General features: G+C 51.0%; 1 protein-coding gene across 4 annotated transcripts in view; it reads left to right on the top strand.

Annotated features, from left to right (window-relative positions):
• The window catches only part of Ephb2 (EPH receptor B2), a 188436-nt gene that overhangs the window by 126699 nt on the left and 47738 nt on the right, over positions 1-13999 (top strand). The window lies entirely within an intron of this gene.

Raw genomic sequence — 13999 nt, 5'->3', positions numbered from 1 at the left:
CCTCCCTCCCTCCCTTCCTTCCTTCTTTCCTTCCTTCCTTCCCCCACTTTCTTCTGCAAGCCATTGTGTGGATTCAAACCCGATGTACAGCCAAGGAGAGCTGTAATCTCCTGGGCTTGAGTCTACCTCCTGTGCACCAAACTCAGTTTCCAGTGTGCTGGAGCTTGGACTCAGGGCTTCCTATGTGCACACAAGGTGAGCTGAGCTGCACCCCAGATCCTGTTTTTACTCACGCTGTAGCCCGTGCTGGCCTTGAGCTTGTGATTCTGCCCCCTCAGCCTCTGAGTGGCTGGGAGTCCAGGTGTGCACCATCAGTCCTGGCTATAGGCGTGTCATTTCTGCTGAGTGAATGATTCATTTAAGGAAAGACAGATGTTGTGAATGGCCGTCGACTGAGTCCGCGCGCGCGCCCATGGTGCCTCCCACTTGCAATCTTACTTTATTCTCTCTATGCAAAGCTCTGCTAGGGAGTGTCCCCACTTCACAACTGAGAAAAACCAAAGCTCTGGAGGTTCAAGCAACTCCTCCAAGGTCATTCAAAGGCAAAGGGCAGAGAGATGAGGGTCTGTGACCCCCTGATATCTGCCCTGGTGTTTTTAAAACAGTGTCGATATCCTTTTCCGGATCAGAGGATCAGAGGATCTTCTGAAGACCTTGGCTAGTAAAAGCTGAGGCTGGCTTTGAACCCCCAAAGTGCTGTTTCCTCTGAAGAGATGCACTGGGGTCCCCTAGGTGCTCACCAGGGCAGCAGGATGGCTATACAGTATGTCAGCAAGGTCCAGGGCAGAGAGCAGCCCAGGGAGAGGAGATCACAGGAAGAATACATAACATATGCAACCAAACAAGTTGTCTCAGGCTTGTCACTCCAGCATTCGGGAGGCTGAGGCAAGCAAATTCAAGGCCAGCCCAATCTACCATACCACAAGACAGTAACAACTGTCTTCTGACATGTACCACACATTTCCCGAACCCTCAGCAGTGTTTCCAGTGTCTCCTGGGTGGTAACCGTCTTCTTGATAACCTCAGGAAGGAGAGCATTGTGTCCAATTTCCAGGTGGTAAAACTGAGGCCTGTGAGGCCAGGTGAAGCACAGTTGGGAGGCCTGGCCCCAGTGTGCACATAGATAACCACTGAACCGAACTGCCATTCTGTGGGGACAGAGTCGAGCACAGTCTCAGGAAGGGCCTGATATTGCAGGTCCTAACTCATTTCAGCCTTAAGTTCTTTGTCAGGTACAAAGGGTGCCAGGTCCTGTCCGTTCCCCTCTGCTGTGTTGTGTCTCCAGTGTGGTCTTCTGTGACTGTTTCCCACATTGAGCACAGGCCCTTGAGTCAGGTGCCTGGAAGTCCCTAGCCCTTTCCTCGTCCCTGTTGTTTGTTCCTGGCTACTCAGATGCTGAGAAGCCCCCAGTGTCATCTGCTATAGATAGGACCAGTCTCATCAGGGCACTGTCATGATGGAAGGTGACAGCTGAGCATGGCCCAACCCAGCTGCACCCCCATTTCTGAAGTGACAAGCTAGCAGTGAGTGAGAGGAAGCAGTGTGGCATCTGGTTCCGTTTAACCCCCTGCTCTGAGGACTGGGGAGATGACTGAACTGGTGACATGCTTTCTGTGCAAGCATGGGGATGTGAGTTCAAGCCTCGGAGCCCCACATAAAATGTTTGGAATGTGGCTTGGGAGATGGCTCAGCTGGTAAAGGCACGTGCCACCAAGCCTGACAACTTGAGTCCTATACCCAGGATCTACATGATGGAAGGAGAGAACAGAGTCCTCCAAGTTGTCCTCTGACCTCCACACAAGTGCCACAGCATGTACAAATACACACACACACACACACACACACACACAGAGAGAGAGAGACAGAGACAGAGAGACAGAAAGACAGAGAGAGACAGAGACAGAGAGACAGAGAGAGACAATGACAGAGAGAAACAGAGAGTATAAGTATTTTTAAAGTTAATTAATTTAATGAGCTAGTTGTGGAGGCAGGCATTTGTATCTCAGTACTGGGAAGGCAGGGTCAGGAGTACCCCTGGGGTTCACTGACTAAACAGACTAGCCTAATTGACAAGCCCCAGGCAATTGAGAGACCCTGTATGCAAAAACAAACAACAACAACAACAATAAACAAGGTGGAATTATCAAAAAGGCCGAGGAATGAGAGTGTTCTTTGATCTCCATATGAATGTACACACATCTACATGGACTTCACACACACACACACACACATACACGTAACCACACACACAAAAAAACATGTACATGCACACACACAATACATGTACGCCACACAAAAACACACATATGCACCTACACAAACATACATGCATGTATGCAGGCATGTGCAAATACATTAACACATACAGAAACAAGAAAAATAAACTGGCTCTGCCACTCGAGGCTGGTAACACTGGGCAGGTGACTTCACTGTCTGCACCTGGGTTCCCTGTTGACAGACTATTACAGTTTCCTTTGAGACTCCGTGAGCTCATTCACACAAGGGCACTTAAGACATGGCCTGGCTCCGAGGGAACCCCAAGCTTAAGCTACTATTTATCAGATTACAAACGTTAAAGTACTAGTTATGACCTCTTGCAGCCAAAAAAGAAACTCTCTGAAACAGGGTTGCTGTCAGGTCAGAGAACTCCAGGCAGGGCGGGCGTTGTGATCGGAGAGCTCACTGGGTGATGAGCGGGCTCTCTCTGTGGGTTGTCGTTCACCACAAGTTGCTTCTCTGCTATTCATCCGCAGTTTTCTTAAGGATTAGAGTCCCGCTCTGTGGGTGCTGAGCTAAGTGCTTGTCACGTTTACGGGCTTTCAGAGCCGCTTTTAGGAACAATCGGCACCCGAGTTTTATAAGGGCTGAGATAAGAGAGGGGTTTATGAGATTAGAAAGTTGTCATCGTCTCCTGCTTCAACTGTTGCTTCTCTCCGTTTCTTCCTCTTTTACCAAACCATGGCACAGGCAGGGAACAGCGGGCCCCAGGCCCCATAAACACAGTTTTCAAATAAAGGAGACATTTAGAGGCTGCTCAGCTGAGCCTCTGTTGAGTGGCGATTGCTGCAAAACACACAACTGGGCCATTTGTGGTCAGGTCTCTGGCTGCTGGCCTAAGATCACTTGCATTAAAATCTTCTGCCGCTGGCTTATAATTTTTAACTTTTGACCTTCTAAAACTGAGAAGATGTGGGCTTTCTGTGCTCACATGAGTGTTTGTAAAGAATGTGTGCATGTGTGTGTGTCTGTGTCTCTCTGTGTGTGTGTGTGTGTGTGTGTGTGTGTGTGTGTAGTCATGTGTCCCTGTTTGTAGAAGTCAGAGGTCAACCTCAGGTATCATTCCTTGGGAGCTGTCCAGCTTGGTTTTTGAGACAAGGTCACTCACTGGTCTAGAACTTGACAACTAAGCTACGCTGACTGACAATCAGGTCCTCAGGGTTCCTCCTATGTTCACACCTGCCCAACTAGGAATATAGGTGCCTGCTACTATGCTTAGCCTTTTATATTTGAATTCTGGGTGATTGAACTTAAGGTGTCAATCACTTTACCAATTGAATTATCTCCCCAACCCTTCCTAGAAGCAGCTATATATCTATATATCTCTATCTATATTGATTATCTATCTATCTATCTATCTATCTATCTATCTATCTATCTATCTATCATATGTATCTGTGTATGGGTATGTGCACAGGAATATAGGTTCAATTTGGAGTCCAGAAGAGGGCATCAGATTCCCTGGAGCTGTATTTACAGGTACTCAATGCAGTTGTGAGCACTCCAGAGTAGGTGCTAGGAACTGCACTTGGGTTCCCTGCAAGAGTAGTACCTGTTCTCAACCCCCGAGCCATCTCTCCAGCCGCTAGAAGCAGCTAGAAGCAGACAAATGGCTTTTTAAGAAGCCATTTGTCCTGGAGAGTGTCTGGAGTCAATTGAGACTGAAGGAGCCTATGCAGAAGCATCCAGGCTACCAGGTCCTCACTCCTTCATCCCAGTCAAAAGCTGAACAGCCTCCTGCAGCCAGTGGGCTCCAGGCTCCAGGCTGGAGGGAGTCTCATGGTGTCACCTGCTTGCCTTGTCCTACTGGCCCTGGATCCCTCCAATCCCAACTCAGGGTTCGTTCTGACCACAGCGAAGAAAGTGAAGATTCAGCCGGGCAGTGGTGGCGCACGCCTTTAATCCCAGCACTTGGGAGGCAGAAGCAGGCAGATTTCTGAGTTCAAGGCCAGCCTGGTCTACAGAGTGGGTTTCAGGACAGCCAGAGCTACACAGAGAAACCCTATCTTGAAAACAAACAAACAAACAAACAAACAAACAAAAACTTAAGAAAATGAAGGTTCTACTGATGTGCTGTCTTCTAGGGCTACACCTTTGCTGGACTGTTCCCTCTTCCCAGCACATGCACGCACGCACGCAGCAAACACACATACACGCACACCCCTTTCATTCCTTTGTCTTGCTTTATCTCAGGCTTGCTGGTCTGTTCCCTCTGCCCAGCACGCGTGCACACACACAGAGCACACAACAGAGCACACACACACACCCCTTTCATTCCTTTGTCTTGCTTTATCTCAGGCTTGCTGGTCTGTTCCCTCTGCCCAGCACGCGTGCACACACACAGAGCACACAACAGAGCACACACACACACCCCTTTCATTCCTTTGTCTTGCTTTATCTCAGGCCTGCTCAAGTGCCAGCCTCTCCTGGTAACAGCAACATCCAAGGCCATCCCTGGGTGTGTATACATGTGGTGCACATACCCGAATTCAGGCCCATACATGTAATACAATAAACCTTTAAAAGTACCTTTAGACCATCCTCTGGGTTCCTGAAGCTACGCCTCCTGCCCTCATCTTGGAATCCATGAAGCTCTGACGCCCAGACCTAGAGCAGAGGCTGCAGGTTGAGTTAAAACCCTGTGCCCAGCCTCAGATGGAAGGCTCTCCTCTCCTTGTTCTCACCTGTCCCTGGGCTGTCTCCTCTCCCAGTGGGACTATTAGTAGGCTGTTAGGTCAACCCATGAGAGTTCCTAACCAGTCACTGTTCGCTCAGGAGTGCCACTACAAGAAGAAACCTTACAGGTCCCCTTTCCATATAGGAGCCCAGAGACATGAAAAGAAGCTGAGTGAGTGGCCTGAGGTCAGCAGTGGCCAGAGTTCAGAGCTGGATGGTGGCTCTCCACAGTGCTATGTGTGGCCCTTATGTACTGTGTCAGGCTCTGCCATATAGTAGGTGTTCAATAAATGGTGCTCGGTGGGGCTTTGTTTAGTTATTTTTGAAACAGGACCTCATATATCTTAGGAAGACTTGAATCCCTGATCCTCCTGCCTCCACCTCCTAAGTGTTGGGCTTATAGTTAGATATCCACACCCACACCAAGGATGGGGATCCAGGGCCCACACGTGGTAGGCAAGCACTCTCAGACTTCAGCCTCAGACCCTTGGTCAGTTTTAATCAATAAAGACATAGACTGGTTACAGCAAGGGACAGGCTTGGGATGTGGGGAAAGGACAGTGGAGAGATACAGGGGAGGCTGGGAAGGCCTGAGACTCAAGCAGGAAGTTTGGGGGGCGGGGTGAGGAGACTTCTGGGAAGTGAGCTGGGGACGTCAGGCCTGGGACCCCGGCAAAGGATCACCACTGCCTCCCCCCACCCCCCACCCCTGTGCTTGAAGATAAAACTCCAGACCCCATCTCTGTAGTACAAAGTCCTTTGTGATGCAGTGATCACCTCAATTTGAGTTCCTGTTCACAGGCCGTTCTCTGACCGCTCTGCTGTGCCTTACCCCTCAGGCCTTTACACGACGTTCTCTTCCACACACTATCCTCTCTCTTCTGGCCTTGGCCAGCCCCTCTCCATTCGTTAACACCCTGTCCAAATGACTCTGCCCTGCAGAGCCTTCCATGACACCCCTTGCTGGTCATACTCACTGTTCCCTGCCAGTGATCCTCAAGGCTAAGTACTGTGGCTTATTCAGCTCTGTGGCTGGGTCCTTCAGCAGAGCTGGGGCAAGGACAGCCACAAAGTGGTCACTGGAAAAAGCCTGTTCTGGTATTGGTCCCAAGTCTCTGTTGGCCTGGAGGCCAAGGCCCAAGGAGATTACAAGAATAGCTCCTACTCCCCACGGGCTGGGATAGGTCAGTGCTCTAGGCTGAAAGGCCTGGGGACTCTGCAGGGTGACTAGTGGATGCTGCTGGCAAGGTCAAAGTTAGGGAGAGATGGCTATGGACAGAGTGCAAGCCTGCCAGGTTCTGTCTGCTGCCGCTCAGTAGATTCCCTTCCCAGGAGCTCTGAGAGAATCTGTCTCAGCATCAGGAGGATACTGGGCTGGCAATCCCTTCTGCTCTTAAGGCCTGCTACCTCTCCGGCGTTTTCAGCAGCCTTTGGCTTGTGGTCAACACAAACCCCCAGATCTTTTCCCAGGGATGGCTGCCAAGCCACATCTTGTACACTTGATTTATAGCACAGGTTCGATGAAGCTGTTCATGCGCCCCAGAAGCCAACAGGAGTAGGGTGATGGTTTCTGTACCCCTAGGAGGGAGCCTCCACGTGAATGGGGGTCTGTTCCCTGTCTCCCAGTTCCTGTTGTCTCATCCTTGTCCCCTGAGGTGCTCAAAGCTCAGTCCTTTCCAGTCATAGTGCCCAGAATCCAAGCAGACAAACCTTTCTGGAAGCAGAGGTTCCAGAAAGCACCCAAAAGAGACAGGGAGAGACATAGGCAGGTGTGGGAGGCTGAAAGCACTGGGTATGGCATCTGTGTGCCCTATGGATGGCATTGTATGACACTGAGCCTTGGTTATCATCTGTAGAATGATTCATATATTGACAAGGTCCCAATATCACTGCAACAAACATTCCTGTTCGGAAGTCCCTTGTTCTCTCTGTCTGGACTCATAGACTAAGAACAAATAGGTACTTAACACCCAGTACCCTCCAGCTTACATCCGCTTACATGCGGAAAAGTACCTACAACTCCAAGGTTGGCCATATCTCGGTCGTCTCTCCGTCCTCCCATTGCCATTTATTTATTTTTATTTATTTATCTTTGAGACAATGACTGTATATAGTCCAGGGTGGCCTTGAACTAGGGGTCAGCCACCCAGATTCTTTGATTACAGACCTGAGTCACTGTACCTGGCTGAAGCATTAACTTTTACTTATTTATTTTGAGTCAGAGTTTCACAGAGCCTAGGTCAGCCTTAAACATGCTATGTAACCAAAAAAAAAAAAAAAAAAAAAAAAAATTGCCTTAAACTGGTCCTCCTTCCCCCACCTTCCAAGTTCTGAGGTTACGGGCAAGGTACTTGCTACTCCTAACTTGTGGGTGCTTGGTATCAGCCTGAAATCCTCCTGAGTGCTGGGTTGGTGCTCTACTAACCGAGCCATATCCCTAACTCCTATTTGTATGCTCTTGTCTTTTTCTTTTCGGTGCTGGGGTGGAACACAAGGCCTCTGCACGCTCGGCAAGGACTCTCTTGCTATGCCATGGTCCCTCTTAGTCAAGGTGTTGCCTTTTAAATGCTATGGTCCTTCCATCGATCACCCTAGCACCCCTTTCCCAGCTCCCACGTCTCTGCTGCCACCATCACATCAGACACATTGTTTCCATGGTCCCTGGTCTCTTCCCTGTCTCACTCCCTAGATTTTCCCTTCCATGAGGGCAGGCAGGGTCCACAGCTCCTTACTCCAGCCCCAACACCTGCCCCAAGCTACACAGTACTGGGAATTTTAGAACATCCTAGTGGAGTCTCAGTGGGAAGGCATGCATGCTCAGGAAGGCAGAAAGAGCGTTGTTTATTCTCCAACATGGACAAAGTGCTGATCCCTTGCTGGGCCTCAATTTCCCTCATTGTCAAATGAGACTAAGGAGAGAAACTTCTCCTCCAAGTCCATTTGACAGGGGACAGAACACTGCGTGATAGGCCGAAGAAGCCACCTGCCAGGAATCTCTCTCACTCTGCCAATGTCACCACTGGCCTGGAAAAATAAAATAAAATAAAATAAAATAAAATAAAATAAAATAAAATAAAATAACCTCCCCACACAGGCCAGGGCCTGTGAGCCGACACACCCACCCTGGCCCCGTGACAGGGCCTGAAAGGTGTGTAGCAGCTGCCTCCCTGGGTGTCCCGGGTTTGTTGGCTTAACTTAGTTCACCAAGCAGGTAAAAAATTCCAAACATGTTCTCTGCTGACAGCTAATTGTGTCCTTTATTAATGAGCCTGGTTTGCTTGGGGCAGGGGTAGGAGACAGGCCAGCCCCAGTCCAGGGCTCCCTCAGGTGGGGTCAGGACCAAATTTCTGGATCCAGTCACAGAGTGACTACTGCAGGAGGTGACCCAGGGAGAACCCTCCAGCTGGAGAGGGGAGCTGAGCCTCCTTAGGACCCCCCAGCCCCAGCAGGGGTGACAGCGCCAACAGAGTGATGTAGGCACTTTGGAATCTGGTGGCCCAGGGTCTGGATTTCAGCGTGGCCACTGAGGTTCAGTGAGCCATACAAGGGATACTGACAGCTCTCCCGCCCACTCTGACACCATGTCTGGGACACCAGGCCCCATCTCTGTGACCCACCCTAACACCTGTCAATACAGCAACCACATGTGCCTGGGGGCTTGGGGCTGCCCCTACCAGATGTGCCAAGCTTTCTGGACATATCCGGCTTCCCCTTGGGCGCACGGTGATTATTATTTAACACTCAACATTCCGGCAGACAGTGCATCCCAGCATTAGGCAGCAGCAGTCTGTAGAGGCTTACCACCCGTAGAGTCTCTACCTGGGGGTGACAGGGACAGCCAACCCTTCCTTTTCCTCAGAAGGATGTATTGTGACATTAACTCAGTGATAGGAGAGAGAGCTTAACCCAGGCACAGATCAGCATGTGCAAAGGCCCTGAGGCTAGAGACATGCTATGGGACTTTATTTAGTCCATTGAGGAAGAGAGCAAGAGAGGTTAGTTATTGATTTTTACTGCAACTAAGGTGGGACTTTTGGAAGTTCCTAAACAGAGCCTCCTGAGTTTCTTCCTTGTCTTTGGGATATCTACTCCTCCACACACATCCCTACTTCTCCACACACCCTCACCCCTACCTCCACAGCCCCACCCCTACAACCACCCACAGCCTCACCCCTACCTCTACAGCCTCACCCCTACAACCACCCACACAGACTCACTCCTACCCCCCCCAGCCTCACCCCTACTCCCACCTATAGCCCCATCCCTACCCCTGAAGCCCACCCCTATAACCACCCATAGCCTTACCCTTACAACCACCTATAGTCCCATCTCTACTCCCATTCACAGCCCCACCTCTCCCCCACCACACACACACACACACACACACACACACACACTACGGAGATCCACCAGCAGCTCCTAAAAGTAGAACGGAACGGAAGGAGGATGAGGGCAAATGCCAGTCACATTGTCAGGAGGCACAGTTCTGAGTCCTTTCTCTTCTGTCTCTCTTTCTCCACAGTGACTTACTAGGTGGCCTTGCTTAGGTAAGTTACTGGCCCTGCCTGGGTGGTGGAGTCTACAGTCATAAAACATGCTAGATACTTAGACAGCAGATCCTAAAAGGCTCTGTAAATTTGATCTCTCCAGACCTCCTCCTACCTCTCCAGCATCACCTACCTCCCAAGGGCCTTGAACTTCATGCTTCAGCAACCCTGCACTATTCGGAGTTCCCTACATACACCGTACCCTTTCCCACCCGAGCCTCTGCAGAGCTGAGCCGTCTGCCTGCCAAGCCTTCTCCCACCAGCAGATTCTGTTTAAACAGACTTCTCTACCTTGGAGGACCTCTCTTCCAGGGCATACAATTTCTTGATGCTCCAGGGAAATTTCCCACACCTCCAGCCCGGGATAGAAAGAATATGGAAGAAAGTGAATGCAGGGTTAGAGTCGCCTTCCAGTCCAGCTACAGCACAAACTGGCCAGATGTTCAGCCTCTGTTTTCTCATCTGTGAAATGAACATCTTTCCCACTCTCAGGGTCAAGGTGAAGATATATGGTGTCCTAAGCCCCTGCCCCAAACCACCACCTGGTAGCTGCTATGATCCTTTACAGAGGGACGGCACAGAAGGGCTGCAAGGGTGATCTGGGTGGCCTGTGTGGCCCCAGATCTCTGGCACAGCTCCAGATCTGTCCTCTCCCATAACCTTGCAGCCCAGGGGTTGTGAATGTTGTTTAGCCCTCCTGTCCATGGCTCCCTCCTCCATGAAGGCTGGTCAGCCTCTGCACCAGAGCCTGAAGCAACCACAACCACACGGCCCTTAGAAATGTCCTTAATTGCTTCAGTGCGGGGAGTCACCCTGCAGGCAGATAATTAAAAAGTTCAGAGCTTGATTAATTGAGAGGAAATTGGAGGAATGGGGCTGCCTGCTGGGTGGGTAGGAGCTCTGGCCTCTTGGTGGGGAGCTGGGATATCTTGAAGGGAGGCAGGCTGTCAGGGACCAAGGGCCTGACACAGGGTCCAGGAACTGGAAGAACTGAGCTGCCAAATGTCCCCGGCCACCTATGGAGGCTGTGGGAGCCCATGCCTAGCTTTCCCAAACACTATGAGCACTGTCCCTTCATGTCACCACAGAAGACCAGAGAACAGCACTCCAGGACACACACACTAGCCATCAGACTTGAGGGCAGACACTCAGGGAGCTGATATAGGGTGCTGAGTCTGTGGCTCAGGGGCTGCCCTCAAGTGGCTCCAGCTGGGCAGGGCAAGAAGGTGGGGTTCTTAGAGAGCCAATTGCCAGGGGTGTGGAAGGCGATTTGTGGGATCCAGAGTAGACCAAAGACCCTAGTCCACAGGTAGGTAAACTAGCTAGCCTTAGACATAAGTCTCTACCTTCCAGGGCTATAACCACCCCCCAGGCCCTTGGCTACAAGTGACATTTTACAGGACACTTCCTCTCCTCCGTTTTCTCACTTCTAAAATGACAACACCGATATCCAGGCCTGGTGGTCTAGAGCTGTAATACCAGTTGCTTGGATGTTTATGGCAGGGAGGTTATAAGGTTAAGGCCTATCTGGGCTGGGGAGTGAGTCTTAAAACACACAATAAAACCAGGGATGTCGATCAGTGGCAGAGTGCTTGCCTGGTGTGTGAAGGTCCTTGGGTTCAAACCACAGTCCTGCAAGAAGAAAATAAAGTGTCACCTCCTTGTATACATGGCAATCATGAGTCATGTGTAGCTGGACACAAGTGTCACCTCCTTGTATACATGGCAATCATGAGTCATGTGTAGCTGGACACAAGTGTCACCTCCTTGTATACAGGGCAATCGTGAGTCATGTGTAGCTGGACACAAGTGTTACCTCCTTGTATACATGGCAATTGTGAGTCATGTATAGCTGGACACAAGTGTCACCTCCTTGTATACATGGCAATTGTGAGTCATGTGTAGCTGGACACAAGTGTCACCTCCTTGTATACAGGACAATCGTGAGTCGTGTGTAGCTGGACACGTTCCTGTCCAGCCCCAGGTGCAGCTGGGCCCTCAGGGATGTCAAGGATGCTTCTCTGACTACCAGAAACTTCAGTGTGACTTCCCAATAGTGTCAAAGGACCCAGTTGGGCATTCTGCCTGGCTTGTCCCAGAGAACTGAGTACCGCAGCCGGTATGAGCCGGTGAGTTGCCAGTGGGTGGTCACCGATCCTAAACCTGATGTCACAACCAGAAACACTATTCCAGGAAAACCTTTCTCGGCATAAAATTACACAGAAAGCCCCGTTGAATGCCCTTCGGGTGATACACGCAAGGTGCGTGTGAACATGAATGAATGTCGTGTTCAGACTTGGGTCTCAGGATCTCATTGCCTCTATGCAAATATTCGACAGTCTGAACTCGGAAACCCTTCTGAGCCTGAAGAGTTTCTGGCAAGAGCGCCCCTGCCTCCATCACAGTGGCAAGCGCCGTTTTATACTCTCCACAGGTCCAGCATCGACCCAGGGTCTGCACTGCTAGCTCATTTCATCTCCTCTGAGAGATTCAAGGCCCGCATTGTCAGTCTCCTCACTGCTGCTTCACAAAACTAAGGCCCAAAGAGGTGAGGTAATGCACCTGAAGTCACACAGTTAACAAGGGGTTGGACCAGACCCGCACCAACTTGACCAAACTCATCAGAGTTCTGCTCGGGGAGGGAAGGCCTTTTCCAGTGTCACCCGGAGCCTTCTATGCAGAGCACCCCCCCTCCCCCCGCCCAAAATGAAACTCTTTCCAAGCGCCCCTCCCCCGACCCACCCAGAACATCAGGCCTGACTAAGCACTTGATTCCAAATGGCATCAGTCATCTTTGGGACTAAACCAGCATCCCCCTGAAGAAGGGGCAGAAGCGGCAGACCAGCCACCAAGGATCACTTGGTGCCAATTAGCAGACCCACCATGCCAGGCCCAGATGGAGCCCTGCCTCAACCGGCTTGGGCCTTACTTGGTCAATTATCACCTATCCCCAGAGCCCAGGGGGCAGGCGGGGAGAAAATCTGTTTCCTTACAATCCCCTCCTGTCTCCGGCCGGCTGCCATCCGCTCTCCTGGCCGGGCACTCTGGGCATCTGCAGAAGGCAGGAGCAGACTGGCTGCCTGGATGGATGTCCTGGGCTGGAGGGCAGAGCTCTGCCTCTGTCCTGCTGGGTAACTGTCCTCAATAAGATAGTCTCCAAGCCTGGCATTTGACACTTGACCTTGTGATGGTTTTCCTGACTGGTGGTATTTGCGCACAAGGATTCAGAATTACTTCAAAGGAAAAGTCTAACCCTGTCATTTTCTAGCTATGTGACCTTACAGTGGCTAGTCACTGAGCCTAAGTTTCTTTGGTTTGCTTTAAGATAAGGTTTCTTTATGTAGCCCCAGCTGTCCTGGAACTCACACTGTAGACCAGGCTGACCTCGAACAAAGGAATTTGCATGCCTCTGCCTCCTAAGTGCTGAGATTAAAGGCATGGGCTACCTCTGCCCAGCTCCTGTGTGTGTGTGTGTGTGTGTGTGCGTGTGTGCACGTGTGCACGTGTACATGCACGTGTGTGTGTGTGCGCATGTGTGTGTGCGTGTGTGTGCATGTGTTGGGGTGTTCCTGCCAAGGCATTCATGTTGGGGGGATGTCAAAGGTCAACCTGCTGAGATTGAGTCTATCCTTGCACCATGTGGGTCCCAAGGATCTTACTCACTAAGCCATTTGCTGCCCCCAGTTTCCTTTTCTATAAAATCCAAATGATTTACCAGCACTGGTGTACAATAACATGAATCAAGTGAGAGAATCCAGGCCATGCCAGTTTGAGCACTGGCCCAGCCCAGAGAAGGCTCTGGAAAGAGGCAGTTCTGCTGTTACAGCTTGCTGGGGGGCTTTGAGTCCCCAGTGCCCCAAAGAGAACAGGTCCTGAGTTCAGGCACTTTGTGTGTGTCCTTCCATCTGACCCGTGGGAGCTGCTCATTCTTCTAGTGGAATCCATTGGCACACCTACTATGTGCCAGGTGCTGAGGCTCAGTCCTTCCCCATCCACCACTCACCAGCCAGTAGACCATGTCATCTCACCCAGTGGGACTGGCCCTGGTTTGTACCAGAGAGCTTAGCAGAGCCAGCTGTGCACGCCTCTAACAGCACCAGAGACCCTGACCTCAAGCCGGTCACACGGAATTGGCTCTTGCAGAAGCCCACACAATACAGGAACAGCAGTGTGAGTCGAGCTTCTCACTTGCTAGCCAGCTGGTTGGTTTAGCAGTCACCATTGGAGGTAGAACAGGTCTGTGTTGGCTGGAAGCCTGAGCTGGCGACAGGGCAGAGATGGAGGGAGGGGGTACGGGAGATGCCCTCAGGAGAAAGGAGCAGGTTGTGCAGGCCAGGTTACCAAAGGACCTGTGATTGGATGAGAGGTGGCCAGCAGAGCTGGAGAAGTGTCTGATGGGAGCAGAGATGTGGCTCCGTTGGTAGAATGTTTGCCAGTCATGCACGCAGCACCGAATAAATCAGGTGTGGTGGCACATACACACATCATAATCACTCAGG

The sequence above is a fragment of the Mus caroli genome, chromosome 4 (genome assembly GCF_900094665.2).
Source record: "Mus caroli chromosome 4, CAROLI_EIJ_v1.1, whole genome shotgun sequence".
In the NCBI taxonomy this organism is placed as follows: domain Eukaryota; kingdom Metazoa; phylum Chordata; class Mammalia; order Rodentia; family Muridae; genus Mus; species Mus caroli.
Note: the sequence above shows the minus strand (reverse complement) of the source record. Positions and strands in the feature narration are given on the sequence as shown.